The following is a 12453-nucleotide window of genomic DNA, read 5'->3' as shown; positions in this document are numbered from 1 at the left end:
TCCAGATATTATACTCTATTTGCTTTCCAAAATAAATGTATATGTTGAACATTTTTGTAAGGATTGAATAAATTCCTCTCTGTAAGACTACAGAGAAACGTAACAGAACGGTGCAGATACCTAATTAAAGAAGCTACATAAAGATAGGTACATTATAATCTACATATCTACCGCGGTAGCCGCGCGGCCCGGTTGGTTTTAGCTTAATGGCCATCAGAGTGTATACTCGCACGCTGCCCTAAAGCGATCTTTAATTTATTTTCTTTTTGTTATAATACCGGTAATAAATATATTAAAAGATTACGGGTGCAATATTTATTACTTCAGGAGGAGCTAAGGTATTTTAAAATAATTTGACTTTTAATTGTAGGTTATTAAAATCGGAGTATTTTCAGGCAAATATTTTTCGGATTTACCTATGTATATTAATAACTTTAGGGGATTGTTTACCGCGGCACTAATCGTGATAAGACTTGATGGGGTTTTATGGGATTTAGGGATAAAATCACGTGACTTTAGGTTCAAGGGTTTAAAACTTAACTGAGGAGTAGAAAGCTCTTTGGAGGTTTTTTTTTGTAATCAACGTTCGGTTTGCGCATGCTGCTTTATGTTTCCTAATCTAATTGGTTACAATATGGTGAACCGGAATGGTAACTAAAGAATAAATAATTAAAAATACAAGTCGGGAAAACCAAAATATTACCTCTCCGTGTCGAGAAGATTATATAACCTTAAGTATCCAATGAAAACGTCGACCTTTTGCCCTCATCCTTTCCCGCGCTTTGCGCTTCCGCATTTCATCCTTACTCTCAACATTATCTTCCTCCATTTTACATATAAAAATCAAATACTCACAAAAAGAAGTGGCAAAAACCTGCTGGCTCTTTACAACCACTTAATTTGACTTAATATCCAATTTCCAACAACAATAATATACCGGTAGTTTAATTGACAACCTACTAGCATCGAAATTCTCATAAGGAATGGCTCCCGCGGATAAAAAACGGCAATTTTCAACTAGGTGGGCGTTATCTCATAAGATTTGAAAAATATCATTTGTCTTTTTTACCAATGCCTAACCGTTTGGATTTTTTAAAGCAGTCTTAGCACCAAAAAATATTTTTGAATGAGGATAAAAAAGGTCTGTCCTCTCGTAATTTTTTAAGCTTTTATCATGATTACTCTATACAACAGTAACAAGGAGTATAAACGCATTAGTGGAAGCAGTATTTTTTTCCCAAAACAATCTCGCTTATGTTTATGCAATGAATGAAATATATCACAATGCACGGGCCTTGATAGATATAGGAGGTAATGAAGGAAATATGTCGCATGCACGGGCCTTGGTAGATATAGGAGGCAATGATAATCTCTCTCTTTGCACGAGAGGTTTATCTTTAATATTTAAATAAATATAATTATTTTTAATTATTTTAATCTTCAATAATTAACATTAATAATAGTTAAATCGTTTAAAATAAAGTTATACTTATTATCTTCTCAAACTTTGCTAATATTGACGTTTAAAGTGAAGGGTACCTCTCTTCCCGCTTTCTTCAAATTTTGGGGTATATATACGATTCGTTTCCATTATAATAGTAAGGAAAAACCGCAAATGCGAAAACCTTTGGTAGCGATCCTACCTTAGGGAGGCTAGACGTTTCTCGTAACCCTAGCTGATCGCCGCGTATATCCTAAAACCAAACGATGATAATGGAGTAGAAGCCAATGATACAGATTGGTGTCTATGTGGAATAGACGGAAGACCAGTGGATGGTGGTGTTAGAAGGCAGTGTAAGTGCAGATGGGTGTCAATGTGGGATTGACAAAGAACAGAAGATGGTGGTGATTAGAAGCCAGTATGTACAGACTGGTGTCCACGTGGAATGGACGAAGACCAGAAGATGGTGGTGATTAGCAGCCAGTAAGAACAGACTAGTGTCCGTGTGGTATGGACAAAGACCAGAAGATTGGTGATGTGAGAACTCAAGTAGAGGAGCCATTTCCGTGACTGTGAAAGCAGTTCGGAAATGGCGAACACGTTTGCTCCGATACGCAAACTGCGAACGCGGTCACGTGGGTGTAACAACGGACAGACAGACACACACACAGACAGACACACACACAGACAGACAGACACACAGACAGACAGACACACAGACAGACACGGCCGTTACAGAACCTCTCCTGGACTACGTCACACGGAGAGGTAAAAAGCGATAACTCCAAAAATGTCCTGCCAACGCTGTTACCTGTTACTCCTCGTCTATATTACCCTCTATCAGAAGAAAATAGGGGAAGTGGGTAGCTTGGGCAACTTCGCGAGGCGTCCCGTTTACGGATTTTTCGCGCCATTTCCCTCCCCGTGGGGGTGAAGAGAGATAGGATTTTTACGCGCATTAACACACGAGTGACGTAATTCTGTGGACAGTACGGTCCTACGCCTTCCAACTGACTAGAGGCGTCTGCTAGAGGCAGTGAGGCACTCAGGCAGAATGGCAGAGGCCGGAATCGAGTGGTAAGTACAAAATTCATAACTTATTTTAAAATATGTCTTTATTTTTAAATACAATGGTATTTCTAAGTTCCAGGGAAAAAATTAACTTGTCCGAAGTTTTAAACTGTGATAGGGAAGAGTTCAAAGTAATAAAGTTGTATCCAAGTTGTTGTAGTTTGATTTTTAACATTGGGATTGGTTTGGGTAGATCTTACTTTTCCTTTCAACACAGCCTGAGTTTTCTTATCGGTAGTTTCCTTGTACGTTAAATCACACTGCGTACTCTTAACGACATTCATTTTATTAAATAACCGAATTTTCGTCCTTAATTAAACCAATATCCGCATTAACCCGTTGCCTGACGTAACCCTAACTCAAACTGAAGCACAGCAGAAATATAAGCAGACTACACAAGTTAGTTCCACAGTTCGCTACATGGTGGCGTTCGCAATGAAATCTGGTACTATTTTATGCTTCGCGCCGATTGGCCAGATTCAAATTTTAAGGGTGGTAGGGGAATCGACCATTGTAAGTGAGAATCACTGGACGACTTGTATGGATCAAGGCTACGGCTACCCACTTCCCCTATTTTCTTCTGCCTCTATGTTTTGAAAGAGAAATTTTTGTCACCACGAGACCACCCACTTTCCTCGTGTTTTCTGTGGCGTTACCTTGCAGAGAATTTTTGACCATGCGGGTTTCAAGCTAATAACTAAATTTTATATTTATCCTTAAATTTTAAATTACATCAATTCTAGAATTCCCCAATGAACTTTACCCGTTATCCAATGCAGATACAGTGTTGGTTCTATAGCATAAGTTCATAAGATACGTTTCATAAGTTTGTCACTGGTTACAAACTGGAGCTTGTCATTAAGTAACGTAGGTCATAGATTCTCGTAAAGCGACGCCTGGTGAGGCGCTGTCAAAGGCTTAGTACAGACAAAATAGGAAGATGGAAGTCCTGCAAAATTAACCGAGTGTATAGTCAATTCTCGCTTCCGTCGTTCTCGAACTAGCTCGAGCTGAAAGTCTCTAGCATTACGAAGAATAGGTACTGTCAAACCTATGGAACATATCACTTATAAACTTATGGATATACTTATATACCGACAAAAATGTGAATGGCTATATCTTCCAATCATCGAGAAAATACCAAGGCAACCACGTCAAAGTCTGAAATGTGAAGTTTCCTGAGCAAATCACATTAAAATAAACAAGAATGCGGCTCAAGAATGTAAAGAAAGAAAAAAAACGCCCTCTCCGTCTTCGATCAGTTCGAGGGGCATGCGCTCAAATTTATTTGTAGTCACATCCTCGATTGAATCAAACTGACATAACAAGGAGCCATTTTTGGGACTTTGACTCGAGTCAAACGGAAGCGCCCTCGACACCCGACCCTAAAGCGGAAACCAAAGCCCCTATTCCTTCAAGCGCGTCATTCAGTGCCAAACGACACGGTGCCAAATATTTATGCACCCTCTTTATTAAAAAGTCACGGTCTACAACTCGATTCTACATTGAAAAAGAAAAGGCGCGCCCATTTTTCTGACACGCGACTCCAAATAACCAATCGCGAATTAACTGTCAAATATTTTATTGAGATGGCCAAGGCTTAGCCATAAAAAAAGAAGAAACAAAAAAAAAACCCTTTTACGTAAGATCATTTAGGCCATGAGAATCAAGTGGGTGACGGTGCCGAGATCAATTTTCATACGATCTCCGCTAGGGGGAACGCCAGAGAGAGACTTTTGTTCGAATTTTCCTACAGATGGCGTGATAATAATGGTAAATTGAGTTGAAAGAGGGCGCAGCAACCCTAAATGATAAACATAAGACCATTTAATGGTCTTAGGATAAACCATGAGGCTTTCTTATTCTTACCATAAATTGGAAAATTCTGACAGAAACTTCCCTTTCAGTCTTCTATCCCCCCTTTGTCATCGTGGCGTCGTCATATTTTTAGAGATTTAATCGTTAATTACGCCTAATTATTGTTAATGGGATGGTATTGATAATTAATCAAAATGTTGCCAGTAGCAGAAGCCCACGAAATTCGCAAAGCCTAAAAAGCAGTTACAATGCGGAGTTAGCAAGTTTAATTTGTCGTTGATGATGATGCTTCAAATTATTTTCACGCGCGACAATGTTTCAGTTTAGTCATTGCTAGATCACGTGTTATACTCGTGTTAAAGGGAAGATGAAATACAGCCTGTTAATTTGCTTATTATACGATTTGGAACGATGGGCCATTACGTCGGGTAACGATGTCAAAGGTCAATTAGCTATAAATAGTAGATGGCGCCAGGAGGGTTCTATGGATTAGGGGACTCTGGCTCCATCTGGGATTATCTCTGGGCGTCATCCATAAGTTCATAAGATATGTTCCATAAGTGTTATACTTCGTATTGCTAGAGACTTATGACAGCTCGAGCTAGTTCGAGAACGACAAGCGAGAATTGATTACACTGGGTTTTGCAGTTCATCTTCCTATATAGTCTGCACTAAGTCTTTGTCTGTGCCCATCAGGCGTCTTCGCTTTACCTCGAATCTATGACCTACGTCACTTCATGACAAGCTCCAATTTGTAGCCAGTGACAAACTTATCATGAAACATATCTTATAAACTTATGGTAAAGCCAAGTTAAATCGATTTCGGTTGGGCGTTGATGATCAGTCAGGCAGTCAGTATACTTTCATTGATATTGATTTTGTTTATTTAAATTATTAGAGCGGTATTTAATGGGACTGAATTTAGACTTCTAGATTCGGTTTGAAGGGATTACCAAAAGCTTTAGAAACCTATTAATTGGATCACACACACACACAAACTCTTTCATTCATACTCTAAAATGGCCGTGAAAATCGGACCATAGTTCCCGTGGGAAAATAATCTTACTAGATCTTATTTCACAGCACTTGCCTCTTTCTGTTATCATTATTCGACCAACAACAAATTTTACGCGATACAATTTAGATATCTATAGCCTGAAAAAGGTAAAACCAAGTATCTAGGTGAAGTACAAAGCTAAACAGTTACGTACAATAGACACTAAAACGGATCATAGGCCCTAACCTTTGAACTCGAATATAAAAGAAGTAGAAACTGACGAAATAATCCCCCTTTTGTTGAAAACGTTTCTGTCAAGTTCGAAAAATTTCTAAGAAAAGGATTTTCGTTCAGAGTTGTTTCGTTTAAAAGTAAATAATTGACAGGTATAGGCCTATACTAACTTAGCACATTGGAAAGTGCACCGAAATATTCTGCCGCCGACAACGAACCGAAAGGTTATATTAAATTGCTTTGAGCGTAAGGTTAAAAACCACTCCTCTGTGAATGCAAGCTTTTCGTACTAACAATGTGCTAAGGATATAACTAGGACAATTCAAAATTTGTCTGTTGAAGAGTGCAACAGTAGAAGAATTTCAGGATAACATTCGAAGTGTCGGACAGTTCACAAACAATCTAAATATTTCGGTTCAAGCAGAATTAAAAATTGAAAAAATAAAGAAAAATATTGGAAACTGAAATAAGCTAACCATATTAATACATAGTTTTCAGACTACGAGGATTGATACCAATTACACCTGGAGGTTAGGCTACTTGGCGGACGTAGTGCAGTACCAAGTTGCCTCGCCTCCTGTGTTAAATGGTATCAATACTCTTAGCCTGAAAACTAGCAAAGTCGAAGTTAAAATCGTGTCTGATGTTTGATATAACCTTACACATAGAAGAATTCATATAATTTACACAAGGATTCCATGCTAATTGGAGGGCAAAAATCCAGATTATTTTGTCTTCCAAGTAGTAGGGCCTCTTTGTGTAAATAGTATGAATCCTCCTAGTCTGAAAACTATGTATATCAAGTAGACGGTACTGCTTTTGAAAGAGGGTCTATCAATAAAGCAAAGTGATTTAGTAAACTAAAAACTACCAAACTATCCGACCCCTCTATTGGGTAAATTTTCTGGAGACGATGGGAAATACTACCCATCTACAAATGGCGTGTTTTCTATGGGACGACCCTGGCAAAATTGCGACAGTCTAGCAGTAACATAGTTATAACCCCACTCGTGGAGGTAAAAATTTCACAAAACGGGGTAAAACTGCTTCAGTGGCATGATTTCAATAGGATGACCCCAGCGGGATGGTCAACCGAGGAATGTTTATTGAAATGTATTGAAAAAGAGGGTGGAGGCCTTGACCGGGATTTCTCGGAGTCGTATTGCGCTGTTGTACTGTACTTGGGGAATCAAGAGACTTTTTATGTTTTGTTGGAATTAGCCTCACCTTTCTTTCCCCTGTTATTCCAAAAACGAATAATGGCCCTTTAGGCTATAGCAGGTGTTTGCCTTTTATTTAGAGATTCTTGAAAAAAGGGTGCGACCGACACTTTTTGGAAATAATAAGATAAATTACAAGAATACTTCTTTGACACCTGCGTTTGAGATTTCAATAAATAATATACAAAATAAATATACGTAGGTACATTTCTTGGGGTATACGCACTTTGGTTACAGTTGATTCTTTTATTCCTCTTGTTGTTAAAGGATAACCTCTGACCTCTGTCCATTTTTTTCCCTATACATTAATAGAAATTTGACCTCAACCACGTTTACGCGGGTAGCTTTTATCAAAAGGAACTTGACAATAGTTTTGCCACTACGAACTTCCACGTGACGTCATACCCTCATATCATATCTCGGTTTTGGCTACCATATTGGAAGTCGTCAGCTCGGGTCATACAATTTAGGCTACCAATATTGACGTCACGCCCCCGTAGCTTCTTCCCTCTACCTCCACTCCCGCCTAATATTTTTTGACAAAATGGAAGCCATTTTAGCCCATCTTCCGACCCGCTTACAAATATATTTTCTAGCATGAGTAGATGCTATACAATTTCCAATCTTTCCCAACAAGTTAATTTGCAGCTACAGTCTATGATATTTCAAAGTTTTATCAAATTGATTTTCACTTTTTTAGTTTATATCTTCTGTATAGGTTCCAACGTTTCTCAAGTTAATTTCCAGATAAATAGACATTTCCATTAATTCCAGAAAGAAGAAACACCATAAGGACGAGGGGAGGTCACCTGCTTGGGTTATTTTCCTCGCGCCAAGAAGCACCGCTAGAGGCAGTGCGAGTCGCCTATTAATTTTCAGAGCTCTATATTATAATTTAATTTTCCAAGTTTGCCATGCATATTTTAAACTAGGAATCTAACGTTACTAAATTTCTATTAAAAATTAAGATGTAATTTAGTAGGAATTTTCACTACAAGCAGGTCACCTTCTTGGGTTATTTTCCTCGCGCTACTAAGCACCGCTAGAGGCAGTGGACTCTTTTCTAGAATTTTCCAAGTTTGTCATACATATGGACCTAACGTTACTAAATGTCTATTAAAAATTAAGATGTAATTTAGTAGGAATATTCACTATAGTAAAGCAAGACATATGCCTATAGTAACAGAATTTCATCACTAAGACTAAAAGTGAGCATCCTTCAGAGATTGAGGTACACAAGACGTAACTTATCGAATTCCGGGTCCCCCCAAAAAAATAAACGACATGATTCAAGAAAGATCAGAGGCGAGAAACCGCGAACTCCGATAAAAAAATACTATGGTGCTTGCGCGTGATAGCTTCGAAATTCGACTTTAGCCGTTTTCAGGGTGCTTCTCGCTTTTTTTTTTTGGCTATTGTATGTGATCGGGTGAAAAATGTCCGCCATTAAAAGAGGAACGAGAATCGAACCCGCAACCGCAGGCAGGCCAGGTTTAAAATGTTAGAAGGATGGCCGGAGAAACATAATAGAATGCTTGTATAGCTCGTTACGGGAATAAGACGCGGGCGGCCTTCTTGAAGAAGAAGTGACCGGACGAAAAATGGCCTTTATTACCGCCATCTACAACGCGCACCGACCGCTCTCTCTCACCCTCTCGCACGTCTTGAAAGCTATAAGGAACACCGACTATTTATACCTATACTAAAGAGTGTGAACGCGTGTCTAAACCACATGTAAACTCGTATAGAAACAAGATGTACCGTAACTATAGTACAAACCAATCAGGGCTAATACACAAGGTTTTCCAAAAAAGTGTGGTGGTAGGGTAGGACCGAAGTGTAGTGGGTTCCTTGGACGATTTCGAGTAGAAAATGTAATTTCTACGATGCATTTTGTGCGTTTACGAAAGACCCCTAATTTAAGAAACTGAAAGACAATGCTAATTTAACTACGGGGGCAACCTTAAAACCCTTATTGCAAAATGTCATAAAACATTGTCGACTCAAAATCGTCCACGGAACCCACTGTACTTCGGAACACCCTGTATATAATGTATGTGGTTTCAAAACAAAGACATTCTTGGAAATAGGGACCCTAAGGGGTTCTGGACATCAACACCTTCAGTCGTACCCTTAGGTCTGTAGCCAATAAAAGATGATTCACAATCTTTCACAAAAAATTCATATGTTTAATTTCAAGAGTAATTAAATCAACTTAAGAGTAAGAAATTTAAACTCGAAACTGTACATCCGTGATACATTAATTACTACTTCCCCGATTAAAAATAGGCCAAAAAATAACAAGGACATCCATACCAATCATACAATCCCTCCATGAATACGGTTTTAAATTTCAAAATGAAAATCACAGATCAACATGTTTTTTGCAGTTATATTTTCCTATATACTGTATAACTTTACAAGGTATCAAATTCAAGGTGTATATACTATTGTAATTTAGTAAAGGGGAAGGATGGGGCCCACACGTGACTTTTTGGGGGACCCGCAGCTATACTATAAAGTCAGCCGCCCAGAATGCGAGAGAATTCAAGAATGCCATATTAGCTAGCCCTATTGCATGGCTTAAAAAGAGCAACTCGTATTCCCCATTCCTCGGACACACAAAAGGCTTGTTGCAAAGCTATAAGGATTGCTTGTCGGCGCTGTTCCTTTGAACTGGCCCCTAGCTCGTTCGATAGGCAGACATACACGGCCAGCAAGTCGAATATTTATTATTCGAGTATTTTATTCGAGATGGGCCCCCGACAAAATATCATTCACGCGTTTTTTTTCTGCTTAATGTTCGCTTCGCATTAGCAGCGCGGATCAAGCTAAACAAAAAAACACACTATATAAGATGCAAGGTGGTCCCAACATTTCATTGAAAATTCGGCTTCCTGTTACGGATTGTTTAGCTATACGTGGAATATTTGTAGTCAGATTCAATGAACCCGCGGGCTTTACTACAAAGTTACAAGTATACGAGGCGCATGTTCATGCAGGGGTATATATATTTTTAAACCGGACATTGATTGGGGTTATCCGACCCGAACTGAACTGTATATGGGGTAGAAGTTAATAAACCCAAAGTTGTATGTAATCTTGATTTTCTTACAGTTGGAGAGTAGTTTTCAGACGGCCAGGCTACTCCATTGCTATGTTCACACTTGCATGGGAGTCGGTTGATAACTCGTTTGCACAATTATATTTATTTATTGAATCCTTAATATCACTATTTGATTCCATCAACTGATTTTACTGTTAATCGATCTATTCCATCTAAATTAAGCACCAGTGCAAGTACAAATACAAGCACCAGTGCAAGCACAAATACAAGCACCAGTGCAAGCACAAATACAAGCACCAGTGCAAGCACAAATACAAGCACCAGTGCAAGCACAAATACAAGCACCAGTGCAAGCACAAATACAAGCACCAGTGCAAGCACAAATACAAGCACCAGTGCAAGCACAAATACAAGCACCAGTGCAAGCACAAATACAAGCACCAGTGCAAGCACAAATACAAGCACCAGTGCAAGCACAAATACAAGCACCAGTGCTAGCACAAATACAAGCACCAGTGCAAGTACAAATGCAAGCACCAGTGCAAGTACAAATGCAAGCACCAGTGCAAGTACAAATGCAAGCACCAGTGCAAGTACAAATGCAAGCACCAGTGCAATTACCAGTACAAATACAAATACAAGCACCAGTGCAAGTACCAGTACAGATACAAGCACCAGACTTTTCCAGCTTATCCCTGACCACATTTTGGTAATATCCTTGACCATTTTAAGGTATTTAAAGAGCCCACATCATCACACCTGGCCTATATTTAGCATTACTCGAAGCATGGTTTTCTATATAAAAGGAAATCCCTGACGTATCTCTGATTTTTTAGGAAAAAGCTTTAGATCACTGAGTTTTTCCCCATTTTCTAAATCCCAAATACCGTTTAATCAACTAAAGGGAACCAGAATTGACCATTTTGATTTTACATACAGAGAAACCAACACACAGGGGCGAGGCCTCCAATGGGGTATTCTTACTCTCACCAAGAACCAGCGCCAGATAGGCAGCGCGAGTTGGCTTGCATCCCCTGGTTTATTGAACTCGGGCTCCATCTGGCGTTGCTCCTTGACACGAGGGAGAATACCCCAATGGCGTCCTCGCTCCTGTATGTTGGTTTCTCTGTACATAATTTCCGAAACGGTCTATAATACGCAACAAGTTAAAATGATTGATAAAGCTACAAGAAGGATGATAAAACCATACCAATACCAGTATGCAGGAAAATTCAAGAAAACTAAATAAAATTATAAAAAGAAAAAACATTGAAGTGGGAGGCGACAAATATGGAGACAAGGGGGAAAAACTAAAATAAAAAAAAAACGTTATGTAGCTACGACCAATCCAATCCCCAACCAAAGAGGGCATGGTGTGTCTCCCACAATTTTTGAATATAAAAACATTGAAGGAAGGAAGCAAGCAGCTTGGTAAAAATTGAACGCCAGCCTTCTCTGCTAGACCTACACAGCGGAATCTAATCCTTACAAGCTGGCGGAAAATAAAACCGCTAATTCATCCATCCTCTCTCTATCAAATTCAATGCAACCCAAGAAAAAATATAAAACATAAGGCACCCAAAGCAGAGTCGAAGCATCGAAAGCCGGCCTCCCACGAGTCAAGGGGGATGCAAAATTTACATAAAAACACCCCGAATTCGCGCCCCTTGCTCTCTCTCCGTCTCAGGCATCCGCTACATTAAATATTCGGCACGTTTAGGAAAAAACACAACATCGAAATCATTCTATTTCAAATGGTTAATAAGGGCAAAGGCTAGTCGTGGTTGTAATGTTTATTGCAACCTAAGATGTACCTATTAATTCACAATACTCGAACTGAGTCTTTAAATCATTGCAAGCGCCATCAAAATATGAACTGATATAAAGTCACACTAACTCCAATGCAAAAACAACGTATCTCTGACTATATGCGATTACTGTTTGTAAATATTAAATAGAGGGGTCAGATACTTCGTAAATAAATAAATATATCATATCTTAGCAAGTAATAATATGTCGAATATAAAAATCTTTTTTGGGTAATATATTAGTTATTTAAGAAATATTTAAATTCCTTTGCTCTAATTAATATAAAATCAATTAAAATTACAATTTATCTAATTATTCTAATATCAACATCTCTTGGGTAATATTATTAGTGATTTATATAATATTTAGATTCCATTATGCTAATTAATATAAAATGAATTAAAATTACAAGGAGGAAATCGACCAGAGGCTAAATTTAAATCCTTCATCAAGGTAACAGCGGCAATGAGTGAGGGGTCGGACACTTTCCATTTAATTTTCATCATATATTGATATTCTAACTCAATTTTATGCAGAAATCTTAATATTGCGAACATTTAAAGACTGCAAATTTAGGCCATATGTAATTGCGTCTTAATTCGGAATATGGACGAACACTAAATACATCGATACAAGTGTTCGACCCCTTGCTGAAACTTTGACCAATTCGTTCACCTTGCACCTGCGCTTCCAAACAATAAAAGCAACCCTAGACAACCAAAAACATTGTCACCAAGTTAACAAAGATATTTCATAAAAAAAAATTCGAAGAAAACCCCAGAAAACCCAGAAAAGC

General features: G+C 38.5%; 1 long non-coding RNA gene across 2 annotated transcripts in view; it reads right to left on the bottom strand.

Moving 5' to 3' along the window:
- The window catches only part of LOC149710129 (uncharacterized), a 210185-nt gene that overhangs the window by 66045 nt on the left and 131687 nt on the right, over positions 1-12453 (bottom strand). The gene's annotated exons all lie outside the window — the stretch shown is intronic.

Source organism: Phalangium opilio, unplaced genomic scaffold (assembly GCF_054372755.1).
Source record: "Phalangium opilio isolate 3A_F unplaced genomic scaffold, DU_Popi_V2 ptg000011l_1, whole genome shotgun sequence".
NCBI lineage: Eukaryota > Metazoa > Arthropoda > Arachnida > Opiliones > Phalangiidae > Phalangium > Phalangium opilio.
The sequence above is the reverse complement of the archived record's forward strand: the minus strand, read 5'-3'. Positions and strand labels throughout refer to the sequence as shown.